Source organism: Equus asinus, chromosome X (assembly GCF_041296235.1).
Source record: "Equus asinus isolate D_3611 breed Donkey chromosome X, EquAss-T2T_v2, whole genome shotgun sequence".
NCBI lineage: Eukaryota > Metazoa > Chordata > Mammalia > Perissodactyla > Equidae > Equus > Equus asinus.
Genome location: NC_091820.1, coordinates 140,155,580 through 140,173,643, shown reverse-complemented (window position 1 = coordinate 140,173,643; position 18,064 = coordinate 140,155,580). Strand labels below are relative to the sequence as shown.

General features: G+C 34.7%; 1 protein-coding gene across 2 annotated transcripts in view; it reads right to left on the bottom strand.

The window, feature by feature from the left end:
• Positions 1 to 18,064, bottom strand: part of BRCC3 (BRCA1/BRCA2-containing complex subunit 3) — a 106,079-nt gene that overhangs the window by 30,137 nt on the left and 57,878 nt on the right. The gene's annotated exons all lie outside the window — the stretch shown is intronic.

Below are 18,064 nucleotides of genomic sequence, written 5' to 3'. Positions count from 1 at the left end.
GAACATCCAAAAACAGCAGAATATACATTCTTCTCAAGTGCGCAAGGAACATTCTCAAGGATAGACCATATGTTGGGAAACAAGGCAAGCCTGTATAAATTTTTAAAAATTGAAATAATAACAAGCATCTTCTCTGACCATAAAGCTATAAAGCTAGAAATTAACTACAAGAAAACAGCTGAAAAAGGGACAAAAATGTGGAGACTAAACAATATGCTATTGAACAAGCAATGGATCATTGAAGAAATTAAAGGAGAAATCAAAAAATATCTGGAGAAAAATGAAAATGATAACATGCCATATCAACTCATATGGGACACAGGAAAAGCTGTATTAAGAGGGAAATTCACCGGGGCCGGCCCCGTGGCCAAGTGGTTAAGCTCGCGCGCTCTGCTGCAGGCGGCCCGGGGTTTCGTCGGTTCGAATCCTGGGTGCGGACATGGCACTGCTCATTGAGCCACGCTGAGGTGGTGTCCCACATGCCACAACTAGAAGGACCCACAACTAAGAATATACAACTATGTACCGGGGGGCTTTGGGGAGAAAAAGGAAAAACATAAAATCTAAAAAGAAAAAAAAAGGAGGGAAATTCATTGCAATACAGGCACACCTTAACAAACAAGAAAAACCCCAAATAAGCAATGTCAAATTACACCTAACTGAATTAGAGAAAGAAGAACAAAGCCGAAAGTTAGCAGAAGGAGAAAAATACTAAAAATCAGAGCAGAAATAAATGCTATTGAAACAAAAAAGGCAGTAGAAAGGATCAATGAAACAAAAAGCTGGTTCTTTGAGAAGATAAATAAAATTGACAAACTCCTAGCCAGACTTACAAAGAAAAAAAGAGAGAAAGCTCAAAGAAACAAAATCAGAAATGAAAGAGGAGAAATAACAGACTCCACAGAAATACAATGGATTATAAGAGACTACTACGAAAAACTATATGCCAACAAAATGGATAAGCTAGAGGAAATGCATAAATTCTTAGACTCTTACAATCTCCCAAAGCTAAGTCAAGAAGAAGCAGACAATCTGAACAGACCAATCACTAGGAAAAAGACTGAAACAGCAATCAAAAGCATCCCAAAGGATAAAACCCCAGGACCAGATGGCTTTCCTGGGGAATTCTACCAAACTTTCAGAGAGGATTTAATACCTATACTTTTCAAGCTATTCCAAAAAATTTAGGAGGATGGAACACTTCCTAATACATTCTATGAGGCCAACATCACACTGATACCAAAACCTGACAAGGACAGCACGAAAAAGGAAGACTACAGCCTAATATTGCTGATGAACATAGATGCAAAAATTCTCAACAAAATATTGGCAACCTGAATTCAGCAACACATCAAAAGGATCATACATCATGATCAAGTGGGATTCATACCAGGGACACAGGGATGGTTCAACATCCGCAAATCAATCAATGTGATACACCACATCAACAAATTGAGGAATAAAAACCATACGATCATCTCAATAGATGTAGAGAAAGCATGTGACAAGATCCAACAGCCATTTATGATAAAAACTCTGAACAAAATGGGGACAGAAGGAAATTACCTCAACATAATAAAGGCCATATATGACAAACCTACAGCCAACATCATACTCAATGGGCAAAAACTGAGTGCCATCCCCCTGAAAACAGGAATGAGACAATGATGCCCTCTATCACCACTCTTATTCAACATAGTACTGGAGGCTTTGGCCAGAGCAATTAGGCAAGAGAAAGGAATAAAAGGAATCCAAATAGTGAAAGAAGAAGTGAAACTCTCACTGTTTGCAGAAGACATGATCTTATATATAGAAAACTTCAAAGAATCCATTGGAAAACTTTTAGAAATAATCAACAACTACAGCAAAGTTGCAGGGTATAAAATCAACTCACATAATCAGTAGGATTTCTATACTCTAATAACGAACTAACAGAAAAAGAACTCAAGAACACAATACCATTCACAATCGGAACAAAAAGAAGAAAATACCTTGGGGTGAATTTAACTAAGGAAGTGAAAGACCTATACAATGAAAACTACAAGACTTTCCTGAAAGAAATTGATGACGACATAAAGAGATGGAAAGACATTCCATGCACATGGACTGGAAGAATAAACATAGTTAAAATGTCCATAATACCTAAAGCAATCTACAGATTCTACGCAATCCCAATCAGAATCCCAATGACAGTCTTCATGGAAATACAACAAAGAATCCTAAAATTCATATGGGGCAACAAAAGACCCTGAATTACTAAAGGAATCCTGAGAAAAAAGAACAAAAGAACAAAGCTGGAGGCATCACAATCCCTGACTTCAAAACATACTACAAAGCTACAGTAATCAAAACAGCATGGTACTGGTGCAAAAACAGGTGCACAGATCAATGGAACAGAATTGAAAGCCCAGAAATACAACCACACATCTATGGACAGCTTATCTTCGACAAAGGAGCTGAGGGCATACAATGGAGAAAAGAAAGTCTCTTCAACAAATGGTGCTGGGAAAACTGGACAGCCACATGTAAAAGAATGAAAATTGACCATTCTTTCTCACCATTCACAAAAATAAACTCAAAATGGGTCAAAGACCTAAAGGTGAGACCTGAAACCATAAGGCTTCTAGAAGAAAATATAGGCAGTACACTCTTTGACCTCAGTATTAAAAGGATCTTTTTGGACACCATGCCTTCTCAGACAAGGGAAACAATAGAAAGAATAAACAAATGGGACTTCATCAGACTAAAGAGCTTCTTCAAGGCAAGGGAATACAGGATTGAAACAAAAAAACAACTCACTAATTGGGAAAAAATATTTGCAAGTCATATATCCAACAAAGGGTTAATCTCCATAATATGTAAAGAACTCACACAACTCAACAACAAAAAATCAAACAGCCCAATCAAAAAATGGGAAGCAGACATGAACAGACATTTCTCCAAAGAAGATATACAGACAGCCAATAGACACATGAAAAGATGTTCATCATCACTTATCATCAGGGAAATACAAATAAAAACTACACTAAGATATCACCTTACACCTGTTAGAATGGCAAAAATAACAAAAACAAAAAGTAACAAATGTTGGAGAAGTTGTGGAGAATAAGGAACCCTCATACACTGCTGGCGGGAATGCAAACTGGTGCAGCCACTATGGAGAACAGTATGGAGATTTCTCAAAAAATTAAAAATAGAGATACCATATGACCCAGCCATCCCAATGCTGGGCATCTATCCAAAGAACTTGAAGTCAGCAATTGCAAAAGTCCCATGCACCCTTATGTTCACTGCAGCATTATTTACAATAGCCAAGATGTGGAAGCAACCTAAGTGCCCATCGACTGATGACTGGATAAAGAAGATATGGTATATATATACAATGGAATACTACTCAGCCATAAAAAAGAACAAAACCGTCCCATTCACAACATGGATGAACCTTGAGGGAATTATGTTAAGTGAAATAAGCCAGATAGAGAAAGACAATCTCTGTATGATTCCACTCACATGTGGAAGTTAAACATGTAGAGAAAGAGAACAGATTAGTGGCTACCGGGGGGGGCACAAAGGGTGAAGTGGTGCACCTACAACATGACTGACAAACAATAATGTACAACTGAAATTTCACAAGATTGTAAACTATCATAATCTCACTAAAAATTATTTTAAAAAGTATACTGGATACAATTAACAGAAAATTAAACATTATAGAAGGAAAGATTGCTGTGTGAAGACAGCAATAGAAACTATAAAAAATAAATCACAGATAGAAAAAAAGACTGAAAAACAATGAACACAGCATCAGTGAACTGTGAGACAATATTAAGTAGCGAAATATATCTGTAATTAGAATATCCAAAGAAGAAAGTGGAACAAAAAAAATTTGTAGAAATAATGGTTGAAATTTTTCTAAATTTCATGAAAAATGTAAATCCACAAGTCTAAGAAACTCAGTGAAACCCAAGCACAGGACACACAAAAACAATTACATCATGGCACACTATAATCAAATAGTTTAAAACCAATGATAAAAAGAAAATCTTAAAATAATTCAGAAAAAAACCCCAAATTAAGTAGATAGGAACAAAGGTAAAGATGATAACCACTTTCTTGTTGGATAGTGGAGAAATATCTTTATAGTTCTGAAAAAAAAAGAAAGGTCAACCTAGAGTTCTTTACTCATTGAAATTATCTTTCTAAAAATGGAATTGAAGTAAAGACTTTGTTCAGATGTACAAAAGTTGAAAGACTATATCACCAGAAGAAGTGCACTACCAGAAATATTAAAGGACTTTATTCAGGAATGATACCAGATTGAAACAAATAAATGAAGATCACTGGAAATGGTAACTACATAGGCAAATACAGACATTTTTTTCTTATTTAAATTTCTTGAAAGGATAATCATCCGTTTAAAGTGAAACTAATAATAACATATTATGGGTTTATACCATACATACAAGTAAAATGTATGACAACATTAGCACAAAGGCAAGGAGGAGAGAAATGAAAGTACACTGTTGCAAGGTTCTTAGACTACATGTGAACTAGTTTAGTATCACTTGAAGGCAGACTCTGATAAGTAAAAAAAAAAAAAATGTAAACCAGTGGTTTTCAACCAGGGGTGATTTTGCCCTTTGGGGAACAATTGGCAATGTGTGGAGACATTTCTGATTGTCACAACTGAGGAGGTGCTACTGGCATCTAGTGGGTGGAGGTCAGGGATGTTGCTCAACATCCTAAATGCAAAAGATGTCAATAGTGATGATGTTGAGAAACCCTGCTGTATAACTTAAAGCACCCACTAAAGCAGCATAACAAAAAATTATAGCTAATAAGCCTACAAAAGAGGCAAATGTAAATCACAAAACAACTCACTTAATCCAAAAGAAGGCAGAAGAGGCAAAAGTGAACAAAAATCAGATGAGACAAATAGAAAACAAATAGCAAGATGGTAGACTTAAACCTAAACACATTAATATCACCTTAAATTTAAAGGATCCAAATATGCCAGTTAAAGGCAAAGACTGTCAGATTGGATAAAGAAGGAAGACCCAACTATATGCTAACTAGCACTTTAAATTTAAAGACACAAATAGGTTAAAAGTAAAAAGATACAACATGCTAACAATACTAAAAAGAGAATAAGTGTGGCTATATTAATATCCAACAAAGTCAATTTCAAAGCAAGAAATATTAACAGGGATGAACAAAAAGCAATTTTGTAATGACAACAAGGTCAATTCAGAAAAAAGACATAACAGTCCTAAACAGGTATACACCTAAAAACAGAGCTTCAGAAGATATTAATAAAAAACAGATAGAACTATAAGGAGAATAGACTAACCCACAATTATAGTTAGAGATTTCAATACCCTTCTCTCAAAAACTGACAGAACAGTGAACACAAATATCAGTAAGGATAAAGACTTGACCAACACTATAAAACAACTTGACCTAATTGATATTTACAGGCACACCCCCCAACAGCAGAATACATATGCTTTTAGAGTGTACACAGAAAATTTACCTATACAGACCATATTGTGGGCCATAAAACATTTTCAATAATTTTAAAAGGATTTAATTCACACAAAATATTTTCTTCTGACCACAATGAAATTAAATTAGAAATCAGTAACAGAAATATATCATGAAAATCCCAAAGTATTTAGAAATAAATAGCATACTTCTAAATAATCTGTGGATCAATGAGGAAGTCAAAAGAAAAATTAAAAAGTAATCTGAACTGAATAAAAATGAAAAACATACCAAAATTTGTGGAATACAACTAAATCAGTACTTAGAAGGAAATTTATAGCACTCAACATTTATATAAGAAAAGAAGATAAGACTCAAATAAATGAACTCAGCTTCCATCCACCTTAAAAAATGACAAAAAGAAGAATAAAACTCAAAATAAGCAAAAGGATGGAAATAACACAAATCAGAGTTGACATAAATAGAACAGTAAAGAGAAGAACAAATAGAGAAAAATCAATTAAAACAAAGGTGATTCTTTAACATAGTCAGTAAAATTGCTACACCTCTAGTCGGACTTATCAGAAAAGAGACACAAATTACCAATATAGGGATAAGAGAGATGACTTTACTATAGATTTTACAGGTAATAGATAAAGAAAAAAAGAATATTATGAAGAACTTTGCCAATAAATTCAACTACTTAGATGAAATGAATAAGCTCCTTGAAAGACACAAATTGCCAAAGCTCACTCAAGAAGAAAGAGATAACCTGAATAGCCCTATATCTATTAAATAAATCAAAATGGTAGTTAAAAAGCTTTCCATAAGAAGGCTCCAGGCCCAGAAAGCTTGACTGGTGAATTCTACCAAATACTTAAGGAAGAAAGAATATCAACATGAGTACAATAAGTTAAGAAAAATAAACAGACGGCATTCAGATTGGAAAGAAAGAAGTAAAACTGCTTTTATTCACAGATGACAATGTATGTAGGTCTCTTCAAAATGGACTCTTAAAAAAGCTACTAAAATTAACAAGTGAATTCAGCAAGGTTGTTGGACACAAACTCAATTGTATTTTTATATAGTAGCAATGAATAGGAAATTGAAATTAAAATAGGATAAAAATATGAAATGTGTAGTGATAAGTCTGACAAAAGATATGCAAGTCCTGTATACTGAAAACTACAACCCATTGTTGAGAGAATTAAAGACCTAAATAAATGGAGAGATATACCATATTCATGGATTGGAAGACTCAATATTATTAAGATGTCAATTCTCCCCAGAATGATCCATAGATTGAATTAATCCCAACAAAAAAATCCCAGCAGGCTGTTTTGGAAAACAGACTGGCAATTTCTTAAAAAGTTAAATATACATCTACCATATGATTCAACTAGTCTGTTCCTAGGTATTTCCTCAAGGGAAGACAGAGCATATATCCATACAAAGACTTGTACATAAATGTTCAAAGCAGCTTTATTTGTGATAGACAAAAACCACAAGTAACTCAAATGTCTATCAACAGGTGAATGGATAAACAAATTGTAGTAATATTTATACAATTTAATGTTATTCTGTAATAAAAAGAAATGAACTATTGATACATGCTATAACATGGATAAATCTCAAAATAATTCTGGAGTGTGAAAGGAGAGAGACAAAAAGAGTACATATTCTATGATTCCATATATATATACATAATTCTAGAAAATGCACACTAATCTATAGTGACAGCAGATCAATGTTTCCTGAGGTTGGAGGAGAGCAGGGAAGCGGCAAGAGGGAGGGATTACACAGAGACACAAAGAAAATCTTGGGGGTGATGGACATTTTCATTATCTTGATTGTGGTGATGGTGTATACACATCAATTATCAAATTGCATACTTTAAACATGCATAGTATTGTATGACATGTATGTCAGTTAAACCTCAATAAGCCTATTAAAGAAAATAAAAGGAGGGGGCTGACCCCGTAGTGGAGTGGTTAAGTTCACACGCTCCGCTTCGGTGGCCCAGGGTTTCTCTGGGTCAGATCCTGGGCACGGACATGGCACCACTCATCAGGCCACGCTGAGGCGGCATCCCACATAGCACAACTAGAAGGACTCACAACTAAAATATACAACTATGTACTGGGGGGATTTGGGGAGAAAAAGCAGAAGGAAAAAAAAAGGAGATTGGCAACAGTTGTTAGCTCAGGTGCCAATCTTTAAAAAAATAAAAGGAAGCAAGGGTCTTGGACAAATGCTGAATCCAGGGCTAAATATAGGAAAGACCAAGATGAAGCTGGAACATCTTCGTGTGCCAGAAAATCAGGTAGTATCCAAAGAACAATGGGAACATATCAAAAGAACACAGGAGGGGCTTCCACTAGCTGATTCTGAAACAACGTGTGCCTCAAAATAGCTAATGGTAGCAATGGATTAGAACCTATTGAATAAAACAAGAATCCAGGTGTCCACACTAATATAAATAAATAAATGAATAAATAAACAAATGAGAAAGGAAAGCCCTTCCTTGGAGTAGAATGCCAACTAGCAAATGTAGAAGGAATGATGGAATTAGAACATTGCCTTTAATAACCATCTTAGTAGTAAATAATTTAGGAAAGAATGATTAATGAATGCTAAAGCTCCCGACAAGATACTTATGAATTTCATGAGGAAGAATGGAAAAACCTCATAGACACTACCTTAAGCACATGGTCAAAGTTGAAGTCACCAGTAATGGGACAAATTGATAGATATCATGTGCCTTCTGATACAAATCACTGAGAGGAACACAACATCACTTTTGTGGTGTTATTGACAAAAGTGCATAATCTGCATCTAGTCATGATAAAACATAAAGAAATCCAAAATGAGGGGCATTTTCCAAAATAACTGGCCTGTAGTCTTCAAAAATATTAAGGTTCCAAAAGACACAGGAACTGTTTCAGATCAAAAGACACTAGAGAGTCATGACAATTATGTGCAATGTATGAACCTGGACTGCATCCTGGACCAGAATAAAGGTTTTTTTTTTTTTTAATGCTATGAGGGATGTTACTAGGAAAACTGGTGATAGTTGAATACCATCTATAGATCAGATAATAGCATTGTATTAATTTTAATGTCCTGATATTGACTATTTTATTGTTGTTATGTAAGACAATGTCCTTGTTCTTCAGGAAATGTCCACTGAAGGGGCATCATGTGTGCAACTTACTCTCAAATGGTTCAGGAAAAATTATCTATAGGTAAAAGGAAAAAAATAATGGAAATATGATAAATTTTGACATTTGGGGGGTCTGGGTGAAGGATATACAGGAATTCTTTGTTCTATTCTTACAACTTTTCTGTAAATCTGAAATTATTTCAAAACAGACTTAAAAAACATTAAGAGCAATAACTAAAAAAATCAAAACAATAAGGACGATTTCTAAAACAGAAAAAACGGAACAGAAAACTCAATCAGTGTAACAAATGGCAGGAAAGGTAAAAAGAATTAAATAGAAAGCATGGCAAACAAAAAACAGAAACGATACCAGCAGGAATGTTGCCACATAAATCAGCAGTGATAATAAAATGAATGATTTACACTCACCTATTAATAAACAGATGTTCTGATTATTTAAAACCAAATAACTCAAGATCTTGCTATACTCTATTTATAAGAGACATACCTGAAACACAATAACTGAGGAAGGCTGAGGAATAAAGGAACAGGAAAAGTTTTAAGGAAAATGCTACTAACAAGAATTACAACAAGCAACAGGCTAATAGCAGAAATTGCTGGCTGCCTAATCCAAATGTCCAGTCTCCCCTTCCTCCTTGGTAACAGAATGCCAATTTTTAGCCAAGACAGAGCTACCTTGACAGGCCTCTCTGGTAGTTAAGGTGTGGCTACTAGACAAAGTCCTGCCAATGAGATGGAAATGGAATTGTTTCCTAGGACTTCCGGGAATGTCACTTATTAGAAATTGGCTGAGCTGGGACAGCCCCTTTTTGCTCTCCTACCTTTCCTCCTCCTTCTGTCCCTCAATGGAAATGTGCTGGCTGGAGCTCCAGAAGTCTCATGGACCATGAGGGGACCTTAGGATGGAAACCATATACCAAAAGGGTGAAGCAGAAAATAGGAGCCTGGGGCCCTGATGACATCGCAGAGCCCTGGAATACCTATCTCCCGACTTGTTCTACCAAGAAAAGAAATAATCTTTCTTGTTTAAACTAATTTTATTTATTATTTAATTTTTTCCCCTAATATATGTAATTGAACCTAATCCTGACAGGAACAATAATATTATTTAGAGACAAAGAATTCAAGGCATACATAAATAAATGGGACAAAGAGGGCTATTTTATGAAGGAAAAGCACAGCAGGATAATAAAATAGTTATGAATCTTTATATACTCTTTATATACTAACAATACAGCTTCAAAATACATAAAGCTAACCTTGACAAAGTATAGAAAGTGGACAAATTTAGTTATGATGGGAAGTTTATATACATTTCCCTTAGATACGTATAATCAAAACCACAAACAATGAGAAAGGATGTAAGGATCAGTATAATACAACTTAACAAGCTTATTGTAACAAGGATATAAAGGACTTGTACTCAAGAGACAATAAACATATTTTTCAATCCATAGGAAAAAGTCACAAAAATTAACCATGTTTTAAGTTAGGGGTCAGCAAACTTTTTATGAAAAAACCAGACAATAAATATTTTAAGCTGTGTCAGACACAGGGTCTCTGTCACAATCACTCAGCCATGTAGTTATAGCTGGAAAGTAGTCATCGGTAGTACGTAAACAAATGGGCATGGCTATGTTTCAATAAAATTTGATTTCCAAAATAGGCACCAGGCCCACGGGGCCAACAGGCTGTAGTTTGTGGATCCCTGTTCTAGGTAACAAAGGAAATAGCAAAAAATATCCATACTCTCCCCCCAGATCTACACGCCTTGAAATTTTAAAATACACTTCTAAATAACTCTTGGGTTGAAGAGAAAATAAAAATGGAAAAAACAAATGAGTTACAAGTAAAAAAACAAACAAACAAAAAATATTGGCTACATCATAGGGTGGGGCCAAAGTGAGAATGACAATTTATGGCCTTAAATGTATTTATTAGAAAGCAAAGGAGACAAAAATAAACCTAGTTTTCACCTCAAGAAGTTAAAATAAGGATAAAAGTAAGAACAACAACACAGCAACAATAAAACATACAGAAAATAGAAGGAAGAAATTAATAAAGAAAAAAGCAGAAATTTAAAAAAGAAAGCCAAGAAACCAAGTTGATCAAGAGAACCTAAAGCTGGTCCTTTGAAAAGACCAACAAAGTAGATAAGCTTCTGGCAACAGAATCAAGGGGACATACAGTAGCTCCCCACTTAGCCATGGTTTCGCTTTCTGCAGTTTCAGTTACCCGCAGTCAACCACGGTTCAAAAATCACGCTACGTCACAATGCCTAGTCATTTACTCACTTCATCTCATCATGTGGGCATTTTATCATCTCACATCATCACAAGAAGAAGAAGGATGAGTACAATACAATAAGGTATTTTGTGTGGGAGACAGAGACCACATTCATATAATTTTTATTACAGTATATTGTTATATTTGTTCTATTTTATTATTAGGCATTGTTGTTAATCCCTTACTGTGCCTAATTTATAAATTAAACTTTATCATAGGTATGTATAGGAAAAACATAGTATATATAGGATTTGGTACTATCTGTGGTTTCAGACATCCACTGGGGGTCTTGGAACATATCCCCTACATATAAGGCAGGGACTTCTGTACTTAAAGAAACAGATCACACAATCACCCACTCAATAAATATTTACTGAATAGCTACTATGTGGTAGGCCTGGCTCTAGGTACTACAGGTACAGCAATGAGCAAGACAGAGAAGGTCATGGAGACAACAATCTGGGGAGAAGGAGAGATGACAAATAATAAACAATAATTTACATTAGTGATAAATGCTACAAAGAAAAGGAAACCGATTCTAAAAATAAACTACATACATCCTTAAGTCAAAAAACAAATGGAAAACTTAGATAAAATGGACAATTTTCAAGGAAACTATAAATTATCATAACTGACTCAAAGAGGAATAGAAAATCTGAAAAAAACCAAAACCAAAGGAGAAACTTAAATGGTAAGGAAAAATCTACCCCCCAGAAGGCACTAAGCCAAGGTGGTTTTATAGGAGACTTCTATCAAACTTTTAAGAGAAATTCCAGTCTGATATAGCCTGTCCTAGAGCATACAACTACTCCAATAAAACAAAATATAGCTAAAATACAGCTAAGAGAGGAATTTCCTTAAACTTATAAAGAATATCTGCCAAAAATCTATAACAAACATCACACTTACTGGTGAATTATTAAAATTCATCTCCCTTAACTTGGGAATAAGAAAAGGATACTGAATATCATGGCTGAAAGTCCTAGCAAGTTCAGTAAAGCAAGAAAAAGAAATAAAAGGCATATAGATTGGAAAGGAAGAAATAAAACTGATTATTCACAAATGACCTGGTTGTGTTTTGTAGTAAATTTTAAAAACCCACACACTATTAGAATTAATAAGTAAATTTAGCAAGGTCACTGGGCACAAGATCAACATATAAAAATCCACTGAATTTCTATATAATAGCAAAAAAATAGGAAATAAACTTTTTTAAAAGATGCCATTCACGCTAGTTTTACTGTATTTTTTAAGTAAACATCAAACAGGTAGGAATAAATCTAACAAAAGATGTGCAAGGCCTCTACACTGAAAATTATAACATATTATTGAGAGAAATTAAAGACCCACACAAATGGAGGGATATAACATGTTTGTGGAGTAGAAGACCTCACTTAAAAAATGTCAGTTCTCCCTGAATTGAGCTATAGATTTAATGCAATCCTAATCAAATCCCAGCAGGTCTTTTCCTGTGGATACTGACAAACCAAATTCTGAAATTTATGTGGAAGTGCAAAGGGCTAAGAATAGCTAAGGCAACATTATAGAAGTACAGTAATCAAGACAGTGTGGTACAGGCACAAGGACAGACAAGAAACCAATAAAATAAAGTAGAGAATCCAGAAATAGATCAACACACAAATGAATGCCTGATAGATAACAAAGAAATGGTCTTTTCAAAAAACGATTCTGACTCACTGGACATCCACATGAAAAAAAAGGAATCTTAAACTCTGCTTCACATCATACACAAAAATCAATTCCAGGTATATTCCAGATCTAAACGTGAAAGGTCAAACAATAAAATGTTTAGGTAAAAAAGTAGAACTGAATGACCTTGGAGTAAGAAAAAATTTCTTAAATAAAGCACAAAGAGCACCAAAATGGAAAAAAAAATGACATATATTAAAATTAAGAACTGTTATCAAAATATTTGCAAGCTATATTCTGATAAAGAGTTAATATCTAAAATATATAAGGAACACCTACAACCCAATAGGAAAAATAAGTAATCCAATTTAAAATGGGCAAAGGACTTGAACAGACATTTCTCCAAAAAAGATATACAAATGGCCAACAGGTATATGAAAAGATGCCCAACATTATTAATTATCAGGGAATGCAAATGAAAACTACAACGAGATATCACCTCACACCTGTTAGGATGGCTAATATCAACAAAAAAAGGTAAGTATTGGCAAGGATGTGGAGAAACTGGAACCCTTGTTTACTATTGGCGGGGATGTAAAATGGTACAGCAGCTATGGAAAATAGTATGCAGGGTTCTCAAAAAACTAAAAATAGAACTATCATATGGTCCAGCAATCCTACTTCTGGGTATATACCCAAAAGAATTGAAATCAGGATCTTGAAGATTTATCTGTACTCGTATCTTCATTTCAGCATTACTCACAATAGTCATGACATGGAAACAATCTAAATGTTCATTGACAGATGAATGGACAAAGAAATTGTGGTATATACACACTGCAATAATACACAGCCTTAAAAAAAGAAGGAAATCCTGCCTTTTGTGACAACATGGATGAATCTGGAGGACATTATGCTAAATGAAATAAGCCAATCACAGAAAGACAAATACTGCATGATTCCACTTATATGAGGTATCTAAAATAGTCAAATACATAGAAGCAGAGAATGGAATGATGGTTGCCAGTAGATGGGGGAAAGGGAAGGAGAAGTTGTTATTCAACGGGCATGAAGTTTCCATTACACTACATGAATAAGTTCTAGAGATCTGCTGTACAATATGGTGCCTATAGTTAACAATACCATATTATGCACTTCAAAATTTGACGTCTTCTTACCACAAAAACAAAATAAAACTAAACCAAAAAAAGACACAAAGAAACTTTGGAAGTGTTGGATATGTCTATTACCTTGATTGTGGTGATGGTATCATGTCTATTTACCTATGTCACAAATGGCAAGATTTCCTTCTTTATTAAGGCTGAATAATATTCCATTGTGTGTTTGTACGTGTGTACATCCCTGATGATTAATGATGAGCACCTTTCATATACCTGTTGGCCATTTGTATGTCTTCTTTTGAGAAATGTCTATTCAGGTTCTTTGCTTATTTTTTAATTGGGTTGTTTTTTTGTTATTGAGCTCATTATATATTTTAGATACTAATCCCTTATCAGATACATGGTTTAGAAATATTTTCTCCCATTCCATAGGTTACCTTTTCACTCTGCTGTTTCTTTGCTGTGTAGAAACTTTTCAGTTTGATGCAATCCCACTTGTCTATTTTTGCTTTCGTTGCCATATCCAAAAAATCACTGCCAAGACCAATGTGAACAAGCTTTTTCCTTATTTTCTTCTAGTAGTTTTATGATTTTACATCCTACATTTCAAAGTCTTTAATTCATTTTGAGTTGATTTTTGTATATGGTGTAAGTAAAGGGCCCAATTTAATTTTTCTGCGTGTGGATATCCAGTTTTCCCAAAATCACTGATGGATTTTGTGTATTCTTGGCACTCTTGTGGAAGATCAGTTGACTATAGATGGGTGGATTTATTTCTGGGCCTTCAATTTTGTTCTATTGGTCTAGATGTCTGCTTTTGTGGCCAGTACCATACAGTTTTGATTACTGTAGCTTTGTAATATATTTTGAAATCAGGAAATGTGATGCTTCCATCTTCATTATTCTTGCTCAAGATTGACTTGGCTATTTGGGATCTTTTGTGGTTCCATATAAACTTTAGGTTTGTATTTTCTATTTCTGTAAAAAATGCCATTGGGATTTTGATAGGGAATGCATTGACTCTCTAGATCACTTTTGGTAGTATAGACATTGTAACAATATTAATTCTTTTAATCCATGAACATGGGATGTGTTTCCATTTATCTGTGTCTTCTTTAATTTCCCTTATCAGTGTTTTTATAATTTTCAGTGTACAAGTCTTTGACTTTGGTTAAGTCTATTCCCAAGTATTTTATTCTTTTTATTGCAATGGTGAATGGGATTGTTTCCTTATTTTCCTTTTTGGATAGTTCATTGTTTGTGTATAGAAACGAGTAATTTTTGTATGTTGATTTTGCATTCTGCAACTTTACTGAATTTACTAGTTCTGATAGTTTTTTTGTGGGAGGGTTTTCTACATATATTATCATGTCATCTGCAAACAGATAAATTTTACTTCTGATTTGGGTGCCTTATATTTCTTTTTTTTATCTGATTGCTCTGGCTAAGACATAAGACTATGTTGATTACAGGTGGCAAGAGTGGGCATCTTTGCCTTGTACTGGATCTTAGAGGGAAAGTTTTCAGTTTTTCCCCCATTGATTATCATGTTAGCTGTGGGCTTTTCATGTATGGCCTTTATCATGCTGAGGTAAGTTACTTCTATGCCTATCTTATTGAGAGGTTTTTTTTTTTTTTTTTGAGGAAGATTAGCCCTGAGCTAACATCTGCCACCAATCCTCCTCTTTTTGCTGAGGAAGACCGGCCCTGAGCTAACATCCGTGCCCATCTTCCTCTACCTTTATATGTGGGACGCCTGCCACAGCATGGCTTGACAAGTGGTGTGTAGGTCTGCACCCAGGATCCAAACAAGGGACCCCAGGCCACCAAAGTGGAACATGCAGACTTAACCACTGCACCACCGGGCAGGCCCTTTTTGAGAGTTTTTACCATGCTTTTTCTGCATCAATTGAGATGATCATATGGTTCTTATCTTTCATTCTGTTAATGTGGTGTATCATATTGATTGATTTGCATATGTTGAAACATTCTCATATTCCAGAGATAAATCCCACTTGTTCATGGTGTATAATCCTTTTAATGTGCTACTGAATTCAGTTTGTTAGTATTTTATCAAAAAATTTTGCATCTCTGTTCATTAGGGATATTGGCCTATATATATGTGTATATTGGCCTACAGTATTCTTTTCTTGTGGTATCTTTCTCTGGCTTTGGTATCAGGGTGATGCTGGCCTCATAAAATGAGTTTGGAAGTATTCCCTCTTCTATGTTTTGGGAGGGTTTAAGAAGGATTGGTATTAATTCTTCTTTGAATTTTTGGTAGAGTTCACTCATGAGGACGTCTGGTCTTGGACTTTTTCTCCTAATCCGCCATCTTGCAGATGTCACCCTGCATGTAATTTGTAGTTTATGCCAGTAGTTAATTCCCTCATGGATATACCACAAAGATGAATGAGTGTTGTTTTTAAAGTTATTTTTTCATTATTATCTTTCTGTATGTTGGGAGGTTGGCCTTATCTCTGAATATGCAATACCTATAAACTTTGGAAATGTTGCATTTAGGGAAGGGAAAATTTTGTGCAATTGGGACTGTTTTTTTTTTCATTAAATAATGGCTCCTAACGTTCCTAAGATACTGGGAACATTCTACTTTTATCCCTTTTGAGAAAGATAGGAGTACAAACTTAAAAAACGATGTTTATTAATGCAAAGTATATAATTGACTGTACCAAGCCCCCAAAGCAAAATCCATCATTATAAGCAATTGAATGTTAAAATAACTCCCTCACAGTATTGTGTGACTTTGAGCTGTTCTCAACTGAAAAAAAAAATGAGTAGAATGCTCATTTATTCTTTCAATTATACATTGTTTCATTCGATGAATGTTTATCCAGTGCCTATGTCATGTTTTCTGTTTCTATCTAGTTTGCCCTTTTCCTTTCATGAATTCCTAGGTCCCTTAAATTTCTTATCACAAAGTTTATCCTTTGACTTTCTGGTTGAATCCTGCATAACAATCTTTACTATTCAATACCTGTGAGATTCTCTATAAGAGTAGGGACTGTAGCTTTTACTTCTTTGATTTCTCTTCACCACATCCTGTATGAAAGAGACTGCTCTAAATATTCTCTAAGCATCTTTCTTAGTAAACAAAGGCCCTAATTTTTAGCTGGGTGGATTATCTCTAAGCTAAAATATTTCTTAGCATCTTTTGCAGCTAGCTGTTACCATATTATTGCTAGCCAATAAGACATTTATGAAAAAGTTATATGTACTATCAGGAAGATTCCTTAAAAAGAAGGGATTTTTTTAAAACTTCCTTTTGTTGTTTACAATATCATTGTACGTCTGAAACTTTAACATCCATCTTGGACTATTTGGAGAACACATTAATGGAGCAACGAGATAGAAGATGCTTGTTTCCCGAATAAAGGCCATTTACTGTCTACCTGTTTATTTCTATTCCATGATAGAGAATTTAACTTTGCTTAAGGCACTACTTAGGAGTTTTTGCTTGGTTCTCAACCAAATGTAATTTTAACTAACACAATCTAATAAATTGTTATGCACATATTACAGACCTAAATTAAAAAATCCTATTGGGGCCAGCCTTGTGGTGCAGCGACTAAGTTCGCACGTTCTGCTTCAGTGGCCTGGGGTTCACTGGTTCGGATCCTAGGTGTGGACCTACACACCACTTGTCAAGCCACATTGTGGCAGGCGTCCCACATATAGAGTAGAGGAAAATGGGCATGCATGTTAGCTCAGGGCCAATCTTCCTCAGCAAAAAAGAGGAGGGTTGCCAGATGTTAGCTCAGGGCTAATCTTCTTCAAAAAAAATCCCACTTATTTGACTTTAATTTTGGGACTATGAACACAAGGCTTAATCCAAGGACTATATTCATGTATAAGACAGATGCTATTCATACCATAATAAAATGCTAGATTTAAAAAAATATGAAAAGGTTTTTAACTTTATTAGTGATCAACAGAATGCAAATTAAAGCCACAATGCGATACTACTACACACTCACCAGAATGGTGAAAATGAATAAGACAGTACCAAGTATTGGCAGGGATGTGGAAGAAGTAACTCTCCAATATTGGTGTTAAGAGTGAAAACTGGTACGGACACTTTGGAAAACTGCCAGAATTATCCACTAAAGCTGAACATATACACATATATACATACATATTCCACTCCTAAGTTGTACCCAACAGAACTACCCAAGAAATGTACATATGTTCACAACAACAGGAATATTTATAGCAGCATAATTTGTAAGAGCGTTTAAAAACTGGAACTATCTCTCAATAGTAGAATGAATAAACAAACTGTGGTATACTCATACAATGGAATACTAAACAGTAATGAGAG